Here is a 21,969-nt window from a genome sequence, read left to right as displayed (position 1 = left end):
TTCTTTTCATTTTGCCTCCAGTTCCTCACTTGCCATTTTTATGTCTATTTTTAAGTTGTTAGTCAGGTAATGTTATTTTTTCTGCCATATTTTGCAAATCAGCCAAAAATACTTGGTTGTTACTTTTTTATTGTTGTCTATTCAAGCATCTATAGTTATAGATTTCTAACCTAGCACTGCTTTTATTATGTCTCATATGTTGAATAAGCATGTTAGAGGCCAGCATGATGGCTCACCTGGCCAATCCTTGACTTGCAAGTCCTCACATCCCGATGGGGGCCAGTTCAGTTCCTCTACTTCCCATCCACTTACCTGCTTATGACCTAGCAAGGAAGTGAAAGATGGCCAAAACCTCAGGACCCTGTATCCACATTGGAGACTTGGATGATGCTCCTAGCTCCTGGGATTGGATTGGTTCAGCTCTGGCCATTGAGGCCATTTGAGGTGTGAACCAGCAAATGGAAGATCTCTCTTCAGCTCTCATTCTCTCTGTAAAACTCTACCTTTCCAATAAAAATAAGTGAATCTTTAGAGATGTTTATTTTTAGTTTCAATATTCTGTGATTATTTTAATTTTTGTGATTTTATTCTTGTTCCATTGAATCTTTTAAAAATATTTTATAAGATTGGTTTTATTTTTATTAGAAAGGTATATCACATTTAGAGAGAGGAGACACGAGAAAAATCTTCTATCCACTGGTTCACTCCTCAAATGGCCATAATGGCCAGAGCTGAGCCGATCTGAAGCCAGGAGCTTCTTCCTGGTCTCCCACATGTGTGCAGGATCCCAAGACTTTGGGCCATCCTTGACTGCTTTTCCAGTTCTCAAGCAGAGAGCTGGGTGGGAAGTGGGACCACCAGGACAAGAACCTGCACCCAGATGGAATCCTGGTGTGTGCAAGGCAAGGACTTCAGCAGCTAGGCTACTTCACCGGGCCTGTATTTTTCTTTTCTTTTATTTTTTTGAAGATTCATTTATTCATTTGAAAAGCAAAGTGAGTGAGACAAAAAGTAGCTTTCATCTGCTGATTCCCTCCCCAAATGGCTACAACAGCCAGTAATAGGCTGAACTGAAGCTAGAATCCAGGAGCTTCTTCCAGGTCTGCCATATGGAGCCTTCCTCCACTGTCTTCCCAGGTGTATGCCAGAGAGCTGGATCAGAAGTGGAGTAGCTGGGACTTGCAGCAATGCCATATAGAATGCTGATGTTATAGACAGAGGATTAGCTTGCTATGCCAGGGCACTGGCCACTGCCATTTTTTTGTAATACCAGTTGAGAACTTCTGAGTTGGAAGCCTAATTTCCAAGTCTTTTTGAAACTTTTAGCACATTTACTTGAAAAACAGAAATTTGAAAGAGAATGGGAGAGAAAAAGAGAATGAGACCTTCCATCTACAAATGTCCACAATAACCAGGACCAGGTTAGACTGAAGCCAGGATCCTGCTAACTAACAGCACAGTCGGGGGCTCCAGTATGGATGGCAGGAACCCAATTCACTCCCAGAGCCTGCTTCGGTAGGAAACTACGGACAGAATCCGGAGACAGGTACTGAGCCTAAGCACTCACATACGTTAGCTGGGTGTTCTGAATGGCGTCTTTGCTGCCAGGGCACAGGCTTGTCCAGATCCTGTTTTCTTAGCCCTGTGCTGTACTGTAACATGACATATTCTAAAGGGATGAAAGCTGAGTTTCCATGAGAGAAGCTTATTTCTAGTTCAAGAAATCTCTATTCTGTTTTGCAAAGTGACTACACTGGTTTTTTTCTCTCCTAACAATGTAGAAGTTCCTGTTTCTATTTTCTACAATCCACTGGCCTTTGTTATCTTCTTTCTTGTGAATAGTAGTCTTTCCAGCAGGAGTGAAGTGCTGTCTCATTGCAGATTTGATGTGCATTTCCTGAAAGCTAGTGATTTTAAGTGTTTTTTTTTTCTTCTTCATATATCTCATGGCCATTTATATTTCTTACTATGAGAAATGCCTGTTCAGGTCATTTGCCCATTTTTTAATGGAATTTGCTATGCAATTGACTAGCATTTTGATATGGGATGCTAGCATCACAAGAGGCTACTAATTTGCCTCCTTGGTTTGGCTTTCCACATGCAACGTACATAGAATGATTCCACTGTAGGAGACTTGTTTCATGCACATTCCTGTGAAGACAACTTTGTTTATTGTGGAGAAACTCTTCCTTGAACACCCTTAGCCCAAGCATAGTGAATTCAGCGACAGAGGGACAGTTCTCTACTGCTGCCTAGAAAAACTGATAAAGGAATATTTCTCTGGATATTCTGCAGGGCTTATTAAATACAGTGCTGTGTATGCCCTGGAGGCAAATGTAAAACCCATCACTTCTGTGACATCAGAATTAATATTCTAGCATCCTGATGCCTGTAATATAGACACAAAAACCCCATGGTTGTATGAAGCAGAGGGTAGTGGTTTGTATTGTGAACCAGGTTGCTAAGCTGAGGTGCCTAGAAGCATCCCAGGCGGCAGGAGTTTCCAGTCTAGGAGGAAGGCACAGGTTTGGTAAGCAGCTCAGACCCCAGCAGAGCCACACACTGAGTCCATTCTTGTTTGTAATTGGGAAGTGGTTGAAAGAAAAAGGATTATTCCAAGTATTCAGGTTGGGAACAAAAAGGGAAAATGTGGCTTCGGATGAGAAAAAAAAGTGAGCCTAGGACATAGTGACAACAAAGCCAGGATAAGCTCCCTGGCAGCTGCCCCTTGCCCCCTTCTAATCATCTCTGTGGTGTGTGACCTGTCACAGAAAACACAGATCGCCTTTTCCTTCCACGAGCTCTACTGTTAGCAACTCCACGTGATGGATTTCCTTGGTGAATTGAATTCCTGAGTGTGCTTAGAGGAGGCAGAGGCTGCGTCCACGGCCCTGGTTTTCTTACAGCAATGAACAGCCAGCTTTTCCTGGCTGGCTCCTTGGACCTCGTAGATCTTGCGTGGTGCTTTCGGGTGCCAGAAACAACAGCCGTGTCAAGTCGCACTTCAGGATTGAACAAAGTTATCTCTGTCCAGCACATTTCCAAATGCCATGGAAAATGTATGAGCAGATGGAGGAATTCACTTGTTCCATTTCCCTTTGGTGAATCTCAGCAACCCTTTTGCCTGTGGTATGTTTGTTTTCCATACTTTTAACATTTTGCTTCCCAGATATAAAATTCAGTATTTGAAAGTTGGTTCTGGCAAAATTAGCCAAGTAGCTCTTACATTGATTCCACAGATATGCTTATTTGTTCATGTGGAATATTTTCTCTTCTTCAATTACTGTTCTTAATAACCAGGATTAAGGGTCAGTATATCTGCTAAAATATAGATGACCAAACTGAAAACAGGAGAATATTACTACAAAAAGAGCGTTCACATTTTTAATGTTTTCTCCTGGCTGCAGTGAGTAACATGAAAGCAACGAAGTGATTTTAGTAATTAAGCTTAGCGTTGTCTGCTATTCATATGTTAATCCACTTGAAGTGCTTAGTTTTTTAGGTAAAGTTTAAAACTTCCAAAATGCTGGATGCAGGACCCCTGTATGTGTGAGATCAATTTAGAGATTCCATCTTAAATGTAAGGATGGTTGAAGGTTAGGATTATGGCATTAGCCTTCAACCTGGAGAGAGTTAAGATGACTCACTTCTTTTGTCTTCTTCCCTGGGATTCTGTGCAGTTAGCTGGATTGTTCCATTTAGCAAGATAATGCAGTGTAATATAGAACTCATATACCTTTCAGATACAGTTATCCAGACACTTCAGAATTGTGGCAAACATGGAAGTTTCTGCTAAATACTGTCCTTTGTCTTGACAAAAGCATAAATATTAGCTCTTACATTTGGCGTGACTTCAATTATAAGAGAAATAAGTTAGCATGAGATTTGGTTCAAAATGATTGATGGAGTCTGAATAAAATTTATGAATTCCATGAGTACATCGTAAGTTCTCTTGCCAGGGAAAGAGAACTACATCAGGGAACTGCACTATGACCAGGAGGACTCCCACTCACTGCCTCAGACAACCTGCGTGTCTGTGAGGGAGGCAGAGAGTGGAGCTTACAGTCTGATGCTACATAGCATGCCTGAAGGGTTTGCTGGGGAGAATGTGTGAAGTGACATGGATCCTGTTGTATGTTGCCGTCTTTGGCCATTCATAAACATGACCGTAGGCAGCTGCTTTGGTTACTTTCTATAGGTTGGGGTGATGTCATTCATTCTGAAATTAGGACACTGATAACAAGTACCTGTGTGTGGTCCTGAACTGCTGAGACAGTCAATGGAATATCCAAAACACCTGTTCCACAAAAGAGGCAGGTGCTGTAGGCAGCACCTCCTTAATAGAGTCGAATGGCCTGAATCAGTCTGCTCTGTTTAAGTTTTATGAATTCATTTAAGGCACCATTCACTGAGCTTTACTTTCCTTCCTTGTACAATTGGAGTAATCAGAGATATGCTTATGATCATGAATGGAATAGTGTAGTAAAGATTATGTGGGAACTACACAGTACAATTCCAGAGGTGTGGTACTATTTTTTTTAATTAAAGTTATGGTCAAGAATGTAGCACACCTAATTTTAGGCCCTAGCAGGTTAGTGAATGGTTTCCCATGGGTTGTGATCTGTTGTCTTGCTGTGAGCTTTTAGCATACAGGCAATTTGCCTTTTTCTTATCTACCAGAGGTTTAGCACAAAGTGTTGGCTGCTCCCCTCATGTGCCACAGTGTGTTTATATGAAGGAAAACAGCTCTCTGAAAATACTCAGCTCTTGTTCAAGAAAATCTTTCCCTAAGAAGATGAAATATTGCTTCTTTTCTGTCCGTTTGGAGTCAGCTCTCTTGATTCCCTCTCTCTTTTGAACTTTCTGATGATGGCTGTCATAATAGCTTGTTACTTGATCCAGAAACGAAACACCCATAATCCACTATGTTGTATCTCTGGACACCATCTTAACGAGGAGGCTGAGAAATCCCTCTCCAAATCTGGTCAGGAAGGAAATCTCTCTTACATAGAGTTTTTCTCATTAAATAACAGTGCTATTGTCTATATCGTTTTCTAGTGACTGTGGTGTCCCTGCAGGAACACTGCAGTGTGACCGGTGCCTGCTGACCCAGGTAACACAGGTGTCTGTGTACAGATGTATGTAGGTACCAGCACTAAGTCCCTAGAACTTGGACTATTCAACTTTTTATCTACAACTCTTTCCACAACCCCAAGCATCTTGGGATCCATGTTAGATGCTCTTGTGAACTCCTCCTTCCATCTCCTGCAGTGTTAGGGACAATATCCCAGATACCTTGCAGCTGACTCAGTTAACTGTATTGGCCTTTCAAGTATTTGCTGGTGCAGCTACACAGTGAACTGTTCAGTCCCATTATCAGAGGCTGGGCATTTAACCTACATGGTCCCACACTGGCACACCTGAGTTCTTGAATCTCTCTTCATCCCAGCATTTTGTTAATGCAGTGGAAGGAAGGCAGTAGTGATAACTCAAGTCATTAGGTTTCTGCCATTCACAAGGGACACTTGAATTGAGTCTAAGTCCTGGCTTTGGCCTGACCTTATGGCATCTGGGGTGTGAAACAGCAGAGGGGAATTCTGGGTATCCATCTCCCTACCTGGGTTTTCTAACTGCCTTTTTCCATGTGTAATTAAGTAAGTTAAATAATGTAGGGGCTGCCTTTGTGGCAGCGTGCATTAAACCACTGCATGTGTCACCAGCATCCCATATCTGAGTGCTCATTAAGTACCAGCTGCTCTTCTTTTGCTTCAGCATCCTGCAGATACAACTGGAAGAAAGTAAGTAATGGCCCAAGCACAGGTGTCCTGCTGCCCACATGGGAGAGCTGCCTGGAGATGATGGCTCTTGGCTTGGCCCTGTCCCATCCCTGACTGTTGAGATCTTTTGAGCAGTGAAATGACCGATAGATCTCTCTTCCCCTGCCCCATTTACTCTGTCACTCTGCCTTTCGATCAGATGAATAATTTTTTAATGTGAAATTAAAAATTGCTGATACCATGTAATCATAAAAGTGTTTAAATAACCAGGAATTGTTCTTACAGGCAAATGGGTGTTTTTCTTTTTTTTTCCATAGCTCTTTACCTCTTTACTTAATTTTTATTTTTGAGTAGCAGAAGGGAGAATCAGTGTTCTGGCACTCTAAATTAAGCTACTGCCTGCGACACCAGTATCCGGTGTTGGAGGTTGGTTCTGGTCCTGGCAGCTCTGCCTCTAATCCACCTCCCTGCTACTACATTTGGGAAAGTAGCCAAGAGTTGCCCAAATATATTGGCCTCGTCGGCCCATGTGGAAAACCAAGATAAAGTTCTAGGTTGGGGTTCCAGGTTCTTCGTTCTTGCCTGAACCAGTCCTGCCTTTGTGGCCATGTTGGGAGTGGATTAACAGGTGGAAAATCTCACTTTCTGTATGTAACTATGTCTTTTAAATAAATAAACAGATACTTTACAAGTCAAGAGAAACAGGCACACAAATTGCCTATCTCATATCCACGGATTCTGTACTCAAATAACCACATTCTTTTTTTTTTAATAAAAGGCATTTGAATTGGCTAACTAAAATATGTACACCAATAAAACCAATAAGAAGGAAATTAGATAAAGGGAAATGTAGAAAAATGGAGAGCAACTGAACAATAGAGAACAGTCTCAAGTGCTTGGTGGTCAGTGGTGGTCACAGATGTGTCTGAATGCCCCGGTTGTTCACAGTGAAAGATGCACACGAGATTCCACATCAACAGATGGATAGGCCATGTAGCATGTGGTTGTTCAGGCTAATCATATGTTCCTTGAGACAGAACTGAATGTGACCTGTGTATTCTCACAGTGAGACTGACATACAAAAATGTGAACTGAAACAGATAAGCCAGAGGCATAGTACTCTTATTGCTGCTTTCATTTAACAATCCTCAATGCAAACACGTAGTATCAAGCCAACAATAATTTAATTTAAAAGATCCCATTTTACGAAATTAGCTGATTGATGCAAGGCTGAGGTGTGTCGGTACCCTTTCTTTAGGCGTTGGCTAGTCTTGGGCCTGCGTGGTGAGATGCGCTGTGAATTAATGACATGCATTTTTAATTTTAGTAGCAGTTTTTTTCCTTATACTGACAGAAGAGCTACTTTGTTAAGGATTTACCCATTCAGTGGATGTGTTTGTGGACAGGTGTATATGCGCATCTTCTTTCTCAGACATTTCTCATGTGAATTTCCAACTTTGAAAAGTAAAAATTGATGGTCGGGGTAGATTACATGCCTCAGAAATCGTTCTGGCACTGTGCATTTGTGGGAGATTTAAAGCTTCTTCCTTTCCATTTCCCTTTTTGTTTTCTAAAAAAATGCTGTTCTTCGGTGTAAAAAGAAGTTGAACATTTCAGACTTTGAAGGCACATCTGGTTTGTGTGTTCTCGGTGGCTGTTAGTTGGAAGAGCAAGGCGTGAGGTGAAAAGGAAGGAAAATATCATATAGTCTAGTGAACTTGAATTTCATAAGGAAAATGAAACTCTTAGTTGTTATAGCACCAGTTCCTCCAGTAGGATTTGTTATTTCCTTCTGGAAAACAAAACAACAACGAAACCAGCACCTGCGTATTGTTACAGTGTTGCGGATTTAAAGCAAATTTGCCAAACCTACTGGAGCGCCAGGGTTGGAGGTCAGAGAACAAATAAACTTAATCCCTGGTGGCCTTATGGGGTTATCATTAAGTCCAAATAAAAATCAGTGGTAATAACCCTGCCGAGGCAGGAAGGAGCAGCGTGTTGGTGCAACTCCACAGTGGGGAAAAAAACAAATTATTAAGTGTGTGGATAGACTGCTTAAGTCAGTTTCTGCTTAATGGATACTTTCTGCTATTTTCAGAGATGTTTTCATCCAAAAGGACTTGATGAGAGGGGATTTATGTATAAAATTTCCCTGGTGAGAAATACAAATGATTTTGTCTTTTATAAATCAAAATCTTAAAAGTACTTCCTAAGTGTTTCCCCCCTGTGGCAGTAAAAGAGAATAATATATCTTAATTTTGAAGCTGTTCAAACATTTTAAAATATAGGGTGTGGGGAAAGGAATCAACACATCTTTAACAAGGATACTGATGTTCCTGGGAGCTGGAAAATTGTAGAATTCAGCTGATGAGCATAATCTCCCTGTTCTCAAAAAACAGATGCCTGGAAACACTGCTCAGGGAGGAAGTCATCTGTCTGCTCTGTGAATGCATCCCCTGCGTTTTCCTAGAAAAGTGTCTAGCACAGTCTAGATATTCTATAAATACCTGAACCATCAATTAATGGGCAAAATAGGCAAGGCTAAAATTGCTGCCTAGTAGAGCCATCAGGGTGACAATACTGTGTACTTAGTTATTGTACTGATGTATGGATTCCGTCCTGGTATTTGAGGGTTGGCTTCTTTAAAAACTTTTTTTTAAGGTTTCTCTATTTGTATTTGAGAGACAGAGTTACAGAGAGAGGGAGGGAAGGAGGAGATGAAGAAGAAAGAGAAGGAAAGAGAGAAAGCAACAATCTTTTGATTCACTCCCCAACGGACCACAATGACTAGGTAAGAAAGTGAGCATGTGTGTGTGTGCACACATGAACATGGGTTGTGTCAACATGACACAGGCCGTGGGCCTGTGTGATTGCCTAAAATGAGAAGGGGGAACAGAAGGGAAAGAAAGAGCCCGGGTGAGAGCTAGAGTGAGAGTAAGCGAGTGAGTGAGCACTAACACACTTGGTAGCCCCTCCTACCTTGATCCTGCACAGAAGGGAACAAGAGAAAGCTGCCCCCTATTTTATTTTGTTTGAGTTTTGGTATGATGCCTCCAGGTGTGAAGCTACCTTCACAAGATCCATATGGAGCCTAATTTCCATATTCCCTCAGCATCCACTTAAGGTCCTGGATGAAGCATTTCCAGCCTAGGAAAGAAAATGTTCTGAATGACAAATAGGAGGTTGGAGTTACATGGGAGCTTGTGCCATGCGGTTCAGCTAGCTAGCTTCTTGCCTATCCCATATTACTAATACCACTGCCCTGGGAATGAAGGAGGGATAACATTCAGTCCATGGCATTATTTAAAGGCATGGAATTAAATGAGACCATCTAAAATTGGTGCCTCTCAAAATATCTATGGTAAAGACCATCATTGTTTTCTAACTTTCTTTGCACTAATTCATCCTCAAGTACAGTATAAGTAAAGGAAAATGAAATTATATGAATACATACAAAACATATTCAAAATAGCATTGTCCTTCTTTCTACTGTTGAAGTTCATAGCTTTGACGTTATTCTTTTCAATGGTTGTGCAGGTGTCTTAACACTGCACTTGACTTTCTTTTCTGTTCTTACTGTGGGCTGATAGAAAACAGTCCACAAACAGCACTTTACCCTTGTCTGCCTGACCCATGAAGGAGTGTGCAGACCCACAAGCCTTCGTCCACGCTGCTTGTTAGCCTGGCTCATGAAGAAGCGTTCATGGCCCACAAGCTTTGGTCCATGCTGCTTGTCAACCTGGCCTGTGAAGGAGCATGCAAGCCCACAAGGCCTGCACCCCCAGCTGCAGCCTACAGGGAGAAGTGAAGGCCATTGGGAAATCAGCAGACAATAGCTCCTAGAATCCAGGTGATGAAGATGTTCCAAGACAAATGAAACAATACAGAGTGACAAACTATATATAGTGAGTAAATACTAGAATGAACACAAAAATCTTAATGCTGTCATTACCTTTTATTTCCCTGAGGTTTCGTCAGGGCACGGTTGAATCAGTCTTCATATTTCTTTATTCATGGTCTGTTCTAAAATACTTTGAGGACAATCCTGAATGAGGAAGTTTTCCAAAGGAGAAGCAGGTTTTCAAAAGCTGATGTGAGATCTGAGTCCTAAAGTCTGTTTCTTCTGTAAGCCAAATGGCCCTACTCCTAGGAGGGAAGCGGAGGGGATCTGTAGGTAGAGCAACTATTTCTATGTATTTGGGTTGTTTTTCTTTACTATTGGCAGTAGCTATTATTTCAGTCAAATTGCAATCTGAATCAGGCCCTCAAAGTGTGTTTTATTCAGGCCAAGCCGGAAAAGCATCAACAGACACTGGTTAGTTGCTTCAAGTGCACATGCATGGTCCATCATGAGATTGCTGCCTTGCATGAAGCTGAAAAGAAACTGCAAAGGCTATGTTTTCCATCTCCAACTTCCACTACTAATTCTGCCTGGTTTTCTTACTTAACACGGTGCTTGATTCTGCTAATCCATGTGTCCTTTTCCTAGCCAGAGTTCCCAGTTGAGTCATTTGAACTGGGATTATTACCTGATAAAAAGATGCTGAGGATCAGGCCCATTCCAGCAGGTTGGAGGGAATTCTTTTTGGCTATCCATAAATGTTTAAATATCTCCTTGCTTTACCTCAATTAGATGTGACAGCTTTACCTACTGAAAAGTTTCTCGGCTAGAGCTGATTCGATTCTATCTCACCTCAAAAATGTTTGGAAAGGTCTAAAGACAATTGGATGGGCACAACTAGAGGGAAAGATGATGCTTGCATCTACTGGGAAGAGACCAGGATGCTTTTCAGTAGGTCACAAGGCAAGGACAGCCCTGGATGACAAAGAACTATGCAACATCACCTGCCAGCAGTGCCAATGTCAGAGACCCTCGCCCAGTATCCTACCATTAATTCAGTTATTATTTTAACCTGCAATCTAATGTCTCACTCCATCTTTGTATCTTTTTAAATTTTCTAATTATATTACTTATGTGTTAACAGAAGAAAACAAATGATGGTACAAATACCTGAAGCATAACGTTGGCTAATTATAATTATATAGAGAATAGAACTAAGACATATTAGACATGTCAAGTCTTCAGACACAACCTGTGGGTGAAACTGGTAAAGACTGGACAGACTTGTCACATGTGTGTGTGTTTAGCTCTCACATAGAATTATGTGACAAGATATCATCAATGAAGACACAGCTGTTGGGACACTACATTATCACATGGCTGCTATGAAATGCATCGTGCCCCTGTGGCTTGAACTACACAGCTCTCCAAAATACCTCCCTCAGGAAGTTTGCTTTGACAGAGCCCAAGGGATTGGCTCCACAATAAAAGCTTTTGCAACTTGGCCAAAAATAAATACATAAATAAAGGAAGTAGAAGACCAGCATTTGCTGAGCTGTGCACTTGCAGACAAGCGCTAGGTTTTGATGAATATGCTGTCTTCCACCTTCCCATTGCTCCCATACCAAGTATTTTTCTGCAAGGCACAACTTACTCATGTGTTGTGGTCCTACTTGAGTAATATCTACAAAATGAGTGTCTTTTTCTGTTTTTATTTACTGGACAACTGTTACTTAAAGGCTTAAGATATGTTTATTTTGTGTTCCTTCTGAGAATTCATATCCTGTTAAGGTTATAATCTGAGAGAGATTCCATGTTTAAATTGATTATTTAAAATTTGTGATGAGAAATAATAAACAGCTGACTTGTTTTTGTCTTCAAGAGCTGCAGCTAGAAGTAACCTAGCTCCTAGTCCCTTGAGCTGGGCGTTTGATCTTGCTGCAGAACCTTCCAGCAGGCCTCATTCTGGTGCGGAGTGCATGTTCCTTCTCTACTTGTTCCTACACTACTTGGTGTAGTGCTGTTCTGTGCACTCACAACCTCGCCAGAGGGTTACCTTAGCAAAGAAAACAGCCTGTTGTCCTCTGCGTGACTCCTATCACCTTCTACAGCCCCATCTGTAGTGCATGTTGAAGATTTGATTTAAAATCTTCTTTCTGAATTCACGAGGTTTTGGTAGCTTTTTGGACTTTGTCTGTGTCTTTGGTCATATTAGTCAAAGATTCCACATACATTTTTATTTATTTATGTCTGTTTGGAGCTTTCTGAATTACCAGTTGCCAGACATAATGAATGGCAACCTCATGTGAACTTGCCTATGTGGTCTTCACTGTCCTTTTCATTATAGCGCTGGAGCAAAGCCTGAGCACAGCAAGCCCCAGCTGCTAAGGCCCTGTGTCACAGGACACAGTGAGCAGTTGCTGCAAGGACTTGCATGCTCAAGTTCAGAGTCAGGAGCACAGATTGTCCTTTCTCTAACATCTGGAAAGAGACAGTGTGCAAAGCTGCGTGATACATGTTGCTGAGTCCAGACATTCCTTCTCCAGAATGTGACAATTCCATATCTGTTTCCCTAAAGAAAAAGATGAACTATGGTTTTCAGAAGGACATTCTTCAGAATGTCATCTAATACATTTCTGTCTCAGCATTTTTATTCCCAGGCACTGCAGTTTCCGGCCATTGTATGTTTTCAAGGATTTATCTGCTTGATGTTTGGGAGAACTAAACTCTTACAGAAGTATATAAGTGGTTTTTTAAAGATTTATTTTATTTTTTGAAATTTTTTAAAAATGTATTTTTATTTTAAATTGTGAGGTACAATTTTGTGTAGGCTAGGATTCACCCCCAAACTCCCATCCCCATCAGATTTTTTCCATTTTGTTACAGTAGTGTAGTCCTTCATAAGGAGTCATAATTTTATCATTCTCTTATTTAAGTATACCCGACATTGCCAGACAGTCCAGCATCCCGTTGTCTACACATACCCAATCGTTTCATTGGGATTCCATCTTTCATCTGGATACAGGGATGCATGTTCCATTATACCCCCACGTCTGTATATGATGGACCCCAGTACTCCATCACTATACATTACCATAAGTAAGAAGCCATGAAACAAGGTCAATAACTGGTATGAGTTAGAATAGCCACAACAACAACAAATTACAGTACCATGAAAAAAATGTACCACTGAGTAACCAACACATGAGTGACAAAAAGGGAACACAGAAGTCTCTTGATGCCATCGTATAATTCATGAGGCCATGATGAATTCGACTAAGAAAAGATTATTTGGAATGAACCAAACTGAAATAAAAAACATAAAAACACATGGGATACAGCCAAAAAAGCGAACAAACAATCAAAAAACTGTATGAATTGGACTATTGGAGTTACATTTTCCATGTTGGTTTTCTTATATAAGAGAGAATATATGGTATTTGTTCTTTTGTGATTGACTCATTTCACTGAGCATAATGGTCTCTAGTTGGGACCACCTGGTTGTAAATAGAATAATTTCACTCTTAATAGCTGAATAATATTCCATGGAGTAGATGTACCACAGTTTCTTTAACCACTCTTCCTTGGACGCACATCTAGATTATTTCCATGTGTTTCCTATTGTAGATTGTGCTGCTGCAAATATAGGATTACAGATCCCCTTCTCAAGTGTAGATTTCACTTCTATTGGGTATATTCCTAGGAGCAGGATATCTGGGTCATATGGCAGGTTTATTTGCAATTTTCCAAGAACTCTTCATACTGATTTCCACAGTGATTGTGCTAGCCTACACTCCCACCAACAGTGAAGGAGGGTACCTTTCTCCCCACATCCACGCGAGCAGTGGTTATCAAAAACAGTCTGATACTGGTACAGAAACAGAGAAGAAGATCAGTGGAACAGAATAGAAACACCAGAAGGGAGCCCACACATGTATAGTCAACTAATCTTTGACAAGAAATCTGAAAACAATCCAGGCAAAAATCCAGGTCTATTCAACAAATGCTGTTGGGACAACTGGATAGCAGCGTGCAGAATTAAGACGCAAGACCCACACCTGTCGCATGATATGAAACTTAGCTCTAAATGGATCAAGGACCTAAATCTACACCCAGAAACCATCAAACTATTAAAGGAAAATATAGGAAGCACACTCCAAGATACAGGAACAGGGAAAGACTTCTTAGAAAAAACGCCAAAAGCACAGGCAGTCAAAGCCAAAATGAACAAATGGGACTACATCATACTAAAAAGCTTCTGAACAGCAAAGGAAACAATTAACAAAGTGAAGAAACAACCAACAGAATGGGAGAAAATTTTTGAATACTACACAAGTGATAGGGGACTAATATCCAGGATTTACAAAAAGCTTCAGAAACCCAGGGATACCAAAAACAAAACAAAAAAAAAAAAACCTGTAACAAAATGGGCAAAAGAAATGAACAGACATTTCTCAAAAGAACAGATTCAAATGGCTAACAGATATATGAAAAGATGCTCAGGCTCCCTTAGCCATAAGAGAGATACAAATAAAAACCACATTGAGGTACCACCTAACTCCAGTGAGACTGGCCTACATTCAGAACTCAACTAACAGAAGTATATAATTATAACGGTTACACTGTTGAAAATTTGTTTTTTCTTCCCATGTTGCTCTGATCCAACGGTATAACATTCTGCCTTCAGGTTTTTGTTTTTTTGTTGTTGTTGTTATTATCAGCTGGATGACTGATGATCAGCTGTGGCTCTAAGGATGACTGTTATTAGTGGATGACTACTGGAATTTGAGTCATAAAAAGGAACCATTAGAGGATGAGGATATAAAATGACAGAATTTAAAAGAAGGGTTCTATGTAGGCTTTTGGACTCCTACTAGAACTCCAGATACAGCTAGAACTTCAAAAAAGAACTTCTATTTGAAGACCTGGCTAATCATTATGTTACCCCAGGAGTCATTCGTACACTCATGTATATGAATGGCTTTGGGTCAGTGAACAGGGTCTGTGTTCATTCGGTAGGCTGCTAAGGATTATGGCATCTGCTGGGTGGATTTTGACTCATTTGTAACAGTTAGGGATTGTAGAGAGTCTATGATTCACACACATACACTGACTGAACCTTCATTGTCTCACTGTCATATTGGAAGGCGAATGTTGCCATGCGTGGAAGTAGGTTGGACTCAGAGTTCAGCATCATTCTATAATAAGTGTCAGAGAGAAATGCAGTGGGCATGATGTCAAACCATGTTCATCTCAACAGTGCATTTGTATTTGATGCTTGGAATATTTACTGTCATTGTTTTTGTGGTAAATTCACACCTGAAGTCATATTTTTTTTCTCAGTTTAGTACTTAAATAGGAATGAGTTTCCTGTGTGCACAGTACTTATGCAGCAGCAGGAAATCATTAAAAATTGATAACCCACAGATATATAAAATAAGGAAGTCATACTATCCTGTAGAAATACCACAAAATTTAGAAATAAAAAATAGTTTTACCTCTTTAAATTATCAGAAGGTCTATGGTGACAGAATGAGATTGACACGCATAAACTTGAATACTGTTAGTTTATTTCTTGACGGTCATTAGAAATTTAATTTCTAGTGTACATAATTTATTTATAACTCGGGCTAGAGATGGAAAATAAAATCTGGACTGTTTTTATAAAACTCATAAAGTGAGTGAGTCAGGGGATTTTGACACAAAATGTTAGAAAGAAGTGAAGGGACCAGTACTTAAGGTGTGCTTCTTCAGCAGATAGAGCTGGGAGGGGGCCAGGAGGCACGCCTAGGCTTTGCCATGACGTATTTGTGGGGAGACTGGTCAGTAGAAGAACCTTTGCTGCAAAAACATTCAGAAGACATATTTCCCAAGCATGGTGTTTTATTTTGTTTTTGTCACAAAACACTGAGGTGTTTTTGTTTTTCTAAGCCAGCAGGGCCAAAGCAATTCTTTTTTGTTTTTTTTTCTTAAAAATTGAGAACTGAATGTCTCAAATGAAGTAAGAGGTTGGATTAATTAAACCCCCCAAAAGCCAAAGCAAACAACACCCCCAAAAGTCCCAACAGAAAGTTTGGAAAACTAGTCATGTTAATATGAAACAAAAGTATTTTTGAGCATCTCATTAAACCTATGCTGAGTTGTTTACTGTACTTAATAAATGCATGAATACTTAGAGTGGTATAAATTCATCCCTGACCTCACCCCCTCACTCTTTTCATTGTCATGTCTTAAAATCATCAACTGCAAATTATCCTTCTAGGGCTTCCTGTGAACATAGGCTCTTCTAGGCGTGGCCGTGCCCTTGCTGCTGCCATTCACTCATATCTCAGAGTCAGGTTCCAGGACTTCACCCAGTCAATCAGCTGCTTTCATCTGCAAAATGTTGACTTCAAGGCCCAGTTGCTTTAGTTGCCATTGGGGGAAGACTTTCAACTTCTTTGTCAGCACAATTCAAGTAGCACTTGGCGGCCCTGCAACAGGCCAGCTCTGAGGGCTGCAGTCAGCCCGTGCAGAGTACAGACCAGGGGCACTCTCCAGAACACACTCTCTGTCTCTCTTCATCCCCCATGCTTCTTGTGGCTGATGAATTCAATAAGCTCTTGGATATCTCCCATTCTATTCTTTCAGCAGAACATTTATTTCCTTGAGAGTTTGTTTTGGCAAGTGAATAATCAGCTATGTGAATGAGCTCAAGGACAATCAGGGGGAATATTTGACCTCAACTTTCCATGACCCACATTTTTCACGTTCATATTTGGGATGCAGCGAAGTGATTGATCACAATTGGCCTTCGTTTTCCCAGTCTGCGCACGTACAGCAAAAGCTCTGTAGTGAACATGCAAGCATGTTTTAAACAGTACTCATTATTGTCAAAATTCAATGTGATTTTTAGAAATTAGATAAGAAGGGAGATCCTCTTGATCCTTTGTTCTAAAGATAGAATTCATAGATCTTTGCTTTTATGATTTTTCTCCCTCCAGAACTTTAGTTAATACAAATTAATTACTTGTCATATCATTGAATACGATTAATCAGACATAGTTAAATGCTTTGATCTAATTAATCTCGTGGCTGAATTTTGTGATTCTTGGAAGATTTAGCTGTCTGTGGGGGAAGCACAAAATTATGGGATCAAGCAGTGTCCTTGGAACAGCAGCCATCAATTCTACCTGCCTCCACACTCTGCATAAGTTTTTTATTTATAAACCTACATTTGTTACTTTAGAGTAGGAATGAGAAAGCTCTGGCATGAGGAACAATAATGCCTTTCTGAAACTTGGAATGTCCCGAACTAGATGTCAGTCGTAGATTCTAGCGCTGATTTTACTACTGTCTTCACCATTTTTAGGCCAACAATTGCTCCTTTAACTTCCATGAGTCTGCTCTGCGAAAGGGAGATGTTGGTTCTTAAACTCAATGCAACAGGAATACTATGCTCCCTGCCTATGTCCTGCCCCTCCCCCAGCCACCACCCCAATCACAACCTCTCTCTCTCAAATTAGGGCTTGCATGAGAATTTGAGAATTCAACTTTCCATTATGGTCCAAGGTGAGATTAGTGCTTGGTTCTAAGGACCATCCTGGATTAGGAGGTTCTTTAATATTTCCAGAATTAAGGTTGAGTGACTGTTTCATGGCCAGCTGTAGCAGGCTATCTGCTTCTGAATGCATTGGTTATGAGAGGTAGAGTGAGGGAAGTGCTGTTAGTAGAAGGTGATGCGGGCAGGAATCAACAGAGCCATGTGGCACTGGACTGGCTAAGCTAGTAACAGTATCTCCAAACTAGTGGAGAAAGATACCAAAACATGCTGGCCTATTGCGGTCTAGCAGTAAGAGACCACATGGAGGGAGCTGGGTGTGAGGCTTGACTAATGTATTCGGAATAAATGAGGTAATACGCTTAAGCAGATGTGTATACAGATTGGGTATAGGGAAAAAGAAATTTGATCCCACCTGTTAGACATTGGCAACCAATAAACCTTTTAGATTGCCACCATTGATATCAGTAGAAAATAGTGCTATTCTAAAACTAGAATTCAGTGGGATCCAATTGAATCTGCTGGCTTTTAGAACTACTGAGTTAAATACTTGTGCCCAAACACACATATTATGGTCTAGATCACAATACACTGTATTCATGATTTTGGGAAACGTTAAATCTTTGGTTTTACAAATGCTTGCCCACAATGTTACAAACTAAGTTTTAAGTATAGTTCAGTTTCTGTAATTAGAACAACCCTTTCTCACAACAGGAACAAAAGTACATGACTTCTGAATCAGATGAGAAAGGAATTGATAAATGTAATTTATAATAACAATGAGAAAATAAAAGGAAACAGTTTATGTCTTAATGTTTAGAAAATGTCTCTTCCCTATTGCTGAAGAGTTCCAAATTATCGAAATACTTGCAAAAAACCCCCTAATGATTCCCTAATGTTTCATAGTGGAGTATTGGCTGAAAATGAGTGCAAATATAAACTGTTAAGAAAGGCTCAGCATAAAAGAAATTTGGTTTAGTAATTCAGTGGATAGATTTGGTCCTGTGCACAATGACAAAAATAATATGATTAGGGAATCTGAATGAATATCATGCAGGAGGATCTCTGCTTGAAAGAAAAGGGGGACGTGTTGAAAACTTGAATGAGCAAGACTTGCAACGGCTAGGTACCCCTGCTCCTGCCCTCCGCATGTGTATGTGACTATATATGTGATTTTCTCTTGTTCTCTTTCTCTCTAAAGATACAGATTATTATTATCCCATGTATTTAGTGGAAAGGCATTTTCACACAATGAGAAGCATTAAGCTCTCAGCCATAGCTCTATTTTGCTTTAACCATAAGAATTAGGAAGCCTTAGTTTGCAATTTAACCAAAACTAATCTTTAAAAAGCACATTCAGGAAAAATTTCCCTGACTCTTGACTTTTCTTTCTCCATCAAAGTGAACACTTTCCACTGTAAATCTGGAGATAGCAAATAGCAGCCACTAGGCAGTGATTCTTAGCCAATGGGACCTCCCCAGTTGTGTCAGCCAATCAGAATGTGGTAACATGTAATAGCTGGCTTGCAAACTGTTGTGAGAACCAGTGCTGAAATAAGACATGGAAGTGTAGTCTATGATATTCCAGGGCCTGCACAATTTACCTTGAGTCGTTTGCATTAAGGAAGCATGGAGGGAAAGGAGAAAGTACGGATAGTGGGGAAGAAGGGTTGGAAAGTGGAGAGAAGAGAAAGAATGAGACCAAGTGATCAACACAGAAGCAATCGCGTGTAGCCACTGATTGGTTCTAAAATCCTCAATGACTTTTCCAAAGACCTTACGTTAGTTTTTTCACAATATCTAGATAATGTTTTCAAATATTTGACACAAATGTATTTGATTCTAAAGATATGAACTTCATATAGGACATGTATTAATTCTTTCTATTTAGGGGAAGCTAAAAAGAAGCAATCATGTTTAAAGAGACCGTATTTACTTTTCAGATTTCTTTCCCTCTTATGTAAATGGAAATATTTTAGCCACTGTGTAAAATCATATTTTCCTCCTTCTTGTAAATATTTCGCTGTTAGCTGAGAGCAAACCATTCCCTCTCTATTGCAACCTATTTGAAAATGTGCATAGTAGTTTCAGAGAACAAAAAAATTTCAGTAACAGAGGATTTAAAATGATTAGCAAAGTAGCTTGACAGTACCCTTTTGCCCTATGTGGGCCAAATAGCTCTGCTCAACCTGTTCCCAGGAAGAGTGCGTGCTGAGGTTTGTGTTCGGTCTGAATTCCTTTATATTGCCTCAGTTTACTGAAGACTTGTGGCACAGACCACAGGAAAGGTCCCACTGTCACTCCATGCCAAGATGTGCTGGGCGTTTTTAGAATGTCAGCAATGGATGCAGATAATGCTAATCTGTAGGAGCCTAGTTCCGAATCAAGGAAAAAGAGGATTTCCATTTCAAATCCTAAGTGTAATAGGTCACTTTCCATTATTTCCCAATAGTCAGTCTTCAACAAGTATTTGCATTTGTTAAGGTTGTTAAGGGATTAACTTCCAGTCTGCTCTTTTCCTCATTCTCAAATATTTTAATGAACAGGGTTATTCTTGAGCATTGTCTGATAGAAGATAATATCATTATAATTAATACTAAAACTAGAGGGGAGACTCAAAGAGCTTGGTGAATTTAAAGAAACAAACGTGAAGTTTGAGTAAGCTTTTGGGCTAGCAGTTGAGTCTGCCGTGTTGCATGTTGGAGTCTGCAAGTTGGAGTGCAGCTCTAGGTTCTGACTCTAGCTTCCTGTTCATGTGCACCCTGCAAACAACAGGTGATAGCTCAAACCTAGGATCATAACACCCGTGTAGAAAACCTGAACTGTTTTCTCTGGCTTTCGCATGATCCAGATACAGCTGCTGCTCACATCTAGGGAGTGAACCAGTGGATGGGCCATGTCTGTCTCTCCCTCTGCCTTGATTCTTATTGTACATAAAGAGCAGGAACCAATCCTTTGAGAAGCAGAGTAAAGATGAAGTCGTGTTTACTGGGTGAGAGTGGAGGTGCAATGCTGTCCTCTCTGCTGGAGGTACCTAGAGGTGGCGTTTCTGTGAGGGTCAAACATCAGTTCAGTGTTTGGGTCTGGGGCTGAGGGATGAGTGTGGACAGTGGCCACCTTGTCTCACTCCTGCTGCAGAATCCTGTCCCAGAAGAGTTTATTTTTACAATGCAAGTTTTGTGTGTAAGTGATCAGAGTGGTGTGCAAACTGAAGCCTGAACTTTAGTACATTCCTGTACATTTCTCAAGAATGCTTTGAATTCTTGTTCTCATCCTAGGGGGCTCTTGGGCTGCAGATTCTAATTCCAGCAAGAGTCCCAGGGTCTAGAGGACATCAGTTCCCTGTGATACACAGAATGCCGCGTTCCTGCTGAAACTCCATGTTGGTTTATTTTCTCAGAAACCTGCTGTGAACAGATGCTTTCAGAGGCTGCGATGGAGATAGAAGTGACACCCTAAGCCAGCTGGGATTTTCTCTTTCTTTCCAATCTGTCACCCAGCAGCTACAGGATGCACAACTGTTGAACTTTCATTGTCCTTTTTGCAAACAGAGAATGACAAACTGCAAAAGAGAGTTTTCTCAGAGTTCTTTTGAAGCAATCAGTAGGTTACGCATGTGAAAGCACCTGGTGCACAGGTGGTGCTGTCCCATGATCATTCTCAAAGACCAGAGATGGAGCTAAGTAGGAATGAATCTTGATTTCTGCCCACCTAGGACAGCCCCTTTATATCACATGTTCATTTTCCCCCACAACTGTTTGATCCATCTTCAAGTTAATAGATAGGTGGAAATGGTTCCTTTTTTTCTGTGTTCTTGTCTTCTATTCTACAAGGCAGGGTAGAAACTGCTTTTAAGACAAGATAAATGAAAAACAACAAAAAAAGACAAGATAAATGACAGGCAGCATCATGGAATCAGAAGTTGGTGCAAGGTGGCAGAGTAAACTCTAGTGACAACTGATTCTGGGCATCCTTGGTTCAAAGATCAGGGCACTTAATCAACTTACTCCTTTCTCAAAAAAATGTCAAATACTTAAAGTGTTTGTATATTGTTTGCAATCGGGAAAATAAGAGAAAATTACTATCAGAAAATCCAATGTTTTCCTGATTTTCTGAAGGGAAGGACATTGTAAACAAGATGAGAAGAGCAGAATTCATCGGAGTTAATTCAGTGGTTAGGGGCAAGAGAGGAGACTTAGCTGTGTCAAGAAGCCAGGACATTCGGCCCATGTTGTGTATGTAACGCATTTTGAATCACAGCATTTTCAATTTAGCATGAGTTTTAAAAATGCAAATGTTAAATTGAGAACCATGTGTACATTTTTTTAACTTTTTGTTTCAGCTTCAGATAATGAATAATGAAATGTTCAAACAAAGGGGCATCATAAGAAATTCTTGGGAATTTGCTCTTCTGTAGTTCAGAAATAATCCTTCGCAGTAGTCACGCATGAGACCAGGAAAGCAGAAGTCAGGGCAATGACCTAGAGTTCAAAGACAATGGTTTCTGCTGGGAGAAAGATGAGAATGGAACGGTGCTACCAAGGACAGATTGAACCTTGAAAGCATGGGTGGTGTTGAGCAAAATTATCAACTCCCATTTAATACAATTTTACATAAGAAATATTTTAGCAACCTGCAATAGAATAAAGTTAGAGACTGACACAGGGGAAAAAAGTGTTTTACTGTGTGTATGTTTTATGATGAGTGATTAATTACAAGAGTATGTTATATGAGGTCAGTGTTGTTGTGCAGCAGGCTGATTTGCCACTTCTGACACCAGTATATTATATAGAAATGCTGACTTAGTCTCA

The 21,969-nt window shown here is 40.3% G+C and overlaps 1 protein-coding gene across 2 annotated transcripts in view; it reads left to right on the top strand.

Moving 5' to 3' along the window:
* FBXL7 (F-box and leucine rich repeat protein 7) overlaps positions 1 to 21,969 on the top strand; it is a 270,646-nt gene that overhangs the window by 145,717 nt on the left and 102,960 nt on the right. The window contains exon 1 of one of the 2 annotated variants that reach the window (XM_058680038.1): positions 5,712 to 5,798. The exons of the other annotated variant lie outside the window; for it this stretch is intronic. The gene's annotated coding sequence lies outside the window, so the exon portion shown is untranslated. Of the gene's footprint in view, positions 1 to 5,711; positions 5,799 to 21,969 lie in introns of those variants that run through there. 2 annotated transcript variants of the gene reach the window in all.

Source organism: Ochotona princeps, chromosome 23, assembly GCF_030435755.1.
Source record: "Ochotona princeps isolate mOchPri1 chromosome 23, mOchPri1.hap1, whole genome shotgun sequence".
Classification (NCBI taxonomy): Eukaryota; Metazoa; Chordata; class Mammalia; order Lagomorpha; family Ochotonidae; genus Ochotona; species Ochotona princeps.
The sequence above is the reverse complement of the archived record's forward strand: the minus strand, read 5'-3'. Positions and strand labels throughout refer to the sequence as shown.